This window comes from Nomascus leucogenys, chromosome 12 (genome assembly GCF_006542625.1).
Source record: "Nomascus leucogenys isolate Asia chromosome 12, Asia_NLE_v1, whole genome shotgun sequence".
Lineage (NCBI taxonomy): Eukaryota > Metazoa > Chordata > Mammalia > Primates > Hylobatidae > Nomascus > Nomascus leucogenys.
Window position 1 is genome coordinate 6,318,901 of NC_044392.1, and position 4,308 is coordinate 6,323,208.

Consider the following 4,308-nt stretch of genomic DNA (forward strand, 5'->3'; position numbering starts at 1 on the left):
TTTGGTAAAGATAATTTCAATGTTTTAAGATATTAATGTTCTTTTGACTGGTCTCCTTTCTAAGCACTTCTGAGTAAACACATCTATCTAAGGCTGATTGATTCTTGCAATTGTGCTATTACAACCTAAACTAGAACATTCTGAGTCACATATTCAAAAGCAGAAATGGTTCAGGGTATGTATGTGTGAGCGTGTGTTAATATTTTTTAAGTTTCCTTTTGTGTTCAACTCAAGAGAAATATTTGAAATTCAAATAATGAGGTATTCATAGTGAGTTTGCTTTCCTTATGCCCAGGGTAAAAATAAAATAAAATGCTAGACCTTTTTCTTGCTGCATTACATGGTGCTGACTTTCCTTTCTCATTATGTTTACCTCCAAAATTTGAATGGGAGTAAAATTTAAAGGAATTACCACAATTCTTCAGTACATTTGCAAATCAATTAAGAGGAGCCAAATTATGCTCCTGCTTTTTTCGGGGGGCCAGTCTTCCCCAGCTCACAGAACGCTGCAGCCCACAGCTGCCTGGCAAACAAAGAGCAGCTGTCACTTCTAGAAGTAGGTTTGGCATTTCAACACTCACCTCCCGCAGCCAATGCCACGCGCTGCACCAACCTCTCCACAGGGAGCTCCACATACCTGCTAGGAGCTGGGTCCCCCATGGGGTGTTAATAGTGCCAGAAAAATACACACTGTCTTTAGAGTCAGACAGACCCCCAGCCAAGCAGACCCCACTCTGCCGTCTCCTTGCTGTGTGGCCTTGGCCAAATCACTTCACCTCTCTGAGCCTCAATTCTTCAGCTGCCAAGTGGAAACAATAGCACCTCTGCCAAGGTTGTCCTGAGACTGTGAGGATGTGATCAGTCTAGAATGCACCCCCACCCGCTCAGCACACTGTGGGCTCAGCCAGCGGGGTTTCCCTTCCTGTGTTCACGCCCTCTGGGGCCCAGAAAACCTTCTGGGCCATCTGGGGGAGGGAGTGCTAGGACTGTTCGCTTTATCCTGCAGATCCAGCTCCACTCCTCCTCCCCTGCCCTCTTCCCTGAGAGGATGAGTCACTCCCATGAGGCACCTCCGAGAATTCCCGTGACCTCTGGTTCCCTTGAGTTTGACTACAGGGAGCCCCCGGATGAACTCAGTGGGAGGGTGGAGTGTGAGGTCATGTATGTATCACCCCGTCCCTGTGGGGTGGCCTCGTGCTGACTGAGTCCTTTCACTGAAGTTCAGCCCCTTCAGTGGGCTACCCTAAACTCTCATCCAGACCTGGCAACTGCTCCCTTTCCTCATCCCTTTAGGCCTAGGGATGTCAGGCCCAGCTTTAGCTCAGCTGTCACCAGCCCCAGGATGCTGCATGCTATGTGGTTCCCACCCCCTGCCCACACCTTTATAAATGGTCCCATTACCAAGCCATTCTCCAATTATCCTAACATGGAAGGCCATCTGTTTCCTGCCAGAGCCCTGATGGCACTTCTCCTCCCTTTTGTCTCATTCCCCTGGAGTCATAGGATGGAAAAAGGAGTTCCAGCAAGATTTGGAAGTTAAAATGTCACCTCCTCCAAGAAGCCCAGCCAGATTGCAGCTATACCATCACCTCTTCTTAATTCCCTCTGAATTACGGGAACTTTACTCCCTATTATAGTAACATATGCCCACATCTTCCCTCTCCAAAATAACAAAATACCATGACAGCAGGGAAAAATCATGGTGCTTCTTTGCAATTTGTATTTCAGCCAAACAGAATTTGTTGTGATTTTAGCTGACTTTCCTCCGGGCCTTTACTCATGCTGTTTCTTCTGATCAGAGGCACCCCCAACTCCACTTTAAAATGGATAAGCTCCCCTACCCAGACCAGCTATGGCTTTGCAGCTGCAGACTCAGGTGTGTGGAAGATGCCCCACTTTGTGTTTTTCTTTAGCCCAATCTAAACTTGACTCCAAGCTGAGGCAGAGGGGCTGATGTGGAAATCAGCTCGTCTTGGAACAGTTGAGAGCAGCTGATGCCACAGGCCCTGAGGTGCCTCCCTGGAGAAAATTTGTCCTGGGGAGGGAGGCCCCAGAGCATGAGGTTTGGGCTCTGTGACCTGGACACTGAGGAAGCTCCCAGAAAGAGACTAGGACCCATGCAGAAGAGCATGCAGAAGAGGATGGGGTAAGCCCAAGGGATGAAGTTATGAGATGGAGCAGCAGAGCCCTGATGAGGGAGCATCCATTTAAGCCCAAGTACTAGGCCAGCCTGGTGCAGTCCCAGGCCCAAGAGAGACCCCTCTGGGGAGGGGAGAGAGGGTTTGGGAAGAAGGACAGAGTGCTGCTGGCCATTGAGCTTGGCCTCTCTCCTCTCTGGACCTCAGTGTTTATCTGTGAATTAGACATTTCTGAGCAGGTGGCTCTCAGGGATCCTTACAGTGCTAACATTCTAGGATCATAGAGGGAGGGTGGGCACAGCACAGATGAAGGTGTGGCTAGCAGGGCCAAAACACCTAAGAAAGTGTCACTCCCTCCCGGCCCCCACCCAAGCAGCCAGATGACCTTGAAAGCATCTTCATGCCCGCACGCCCCCAGGAGCCAGCCAGGATGACAAAGAAGCATGGTCCAACTTGCTTTGCTTTTATTGAGCACGAGTGTGCCAGATATTGTGCCAAGAGCTTTGCACATATTCTTTGCCAAAAGAGGTGGGTGGCTAAGTTGTAATGGGCTCTTCCTGGCCCAGCAATGCCCAGGCATGTCCCAGCGTCTCTTCACAGAGGTCCTGGGCTGATGAGTAAGGAAAACAGGTGAGAGGCCCTCCAGACTCTCTTTGGGGCGTATGTACAATCTTTTCTTCAACTCCCTGCCAGCCTCCTGCCCTAGCGTGTTGGGAGACAGGTCCCTTGACCCTCACGTGGGTGTGCCCCACTCCACAGGGATGCCCCAGCCAGGTGTGCAGTGCTGTGCTAAGCAGCCTGCCAGCTCCAACAGATGGCAGAGCCGAATCGCCATCCATCACAGCCGTAAGTGGCCAACTCCCCTTCTGGTTCTCCAGACAAACGGCTCTGCTCCTCCGTCCCTCCCCCGACCCCTCCGTCAACCACTCTCGCCAGGCAGCCAGGCCGAGTCGGTTACTCAGCGAGTCCTGTGCGCAGAATGTGGGGGGAGGCAGAGCTGGGCGACACAAGGAGGCACATCCATCATCACAGAGAGCCAGCAGCTTGCTCCACACAGCGATAGAGGGACCAGGAGTGTGCTCGTGGAGGATGCCAGCCCTCACCGTGTGTGTGTGCATGTGTGTGTGCATATGTGTGTGTGTGTGTGCACACCCATAGCACCATCCCATCTCCCTGGTGGGCCTTGGTGGGCCTCGTCTCACAAGGAGGGATGTGGTTTTGCCTCTCAGCCTGCCTGCCTTAGCCTACGCTTTAGCTCCAGGGAGGAGAGATGACCAGATTGCTCATGGCTCCTGGGGTGGGCGGAACTTTAGCCACTGTGTCCATTTATCCACATGTTAGGCCGTGTGGCAAGCAGGTCAGACAGAGTGTCAACCTAATGGCAGGCCAGGCACCAGGCCTCTTGGCAGGCCATGTGGGTCAGAACACAGGTCAGACCACACATCGGGCCACACAGGAGGATATGGCTCAGACCACCTGTCAGGACACGAGTCCCCGCTTGATGTCCAGCAGTTAAAGCCGTGGAACTGATTAGGTAACGTGAAATCTCCATCCTCGGGCTCTGTGGTACCAAATCCCAGCTCTCCCACTTCCCAGCTGTGGAACCCTGGGCTAATGGTTGGACTTCAGTTTTGTTTCCTTTTCTGAAAAATGGAAAGAATGATCCCTGCCTCCAGGCGCTTTGCGTCGACCAGGCACTGGGTGGAGGGTCTAGAGAGAGTAACACATGGCACTGTTGAGTCCCTGAGCACAGGGGCCAGCTAGATAAATACGCATCTTGGGGGAGAGTGGGTCAGGACAGCAGGCAAAGGGGGGCTCTGCTAGCCCCTGGTGAGAGGACAGATAGGAGGTCATGTGGGCACCAGGGTGGGGAATAGAAGTCAGCCTGTGCAATTGAGCTGCTGAAAGAACTTGCTACAGAGTCTCAGAGTTTGGCCCTCTCCTCTGTACCGTGTTCTTGAGACACAAGTGAGAACACGGTAAAGCACCTGGATCAATTCTGTGAATCACTCAAGACAAGAAAAGGGAGCTCATTTATTTGAATGGCATATCTCAGGCTCACCACTGACAGGCCAGCGCCGAGTTTAGAGATTATATCTAACGTAAATCTAACATCCTTCCCCTACTTTCAAATGCCGGAGACTCAAGCACAAAAGATGAAGGGACCTGA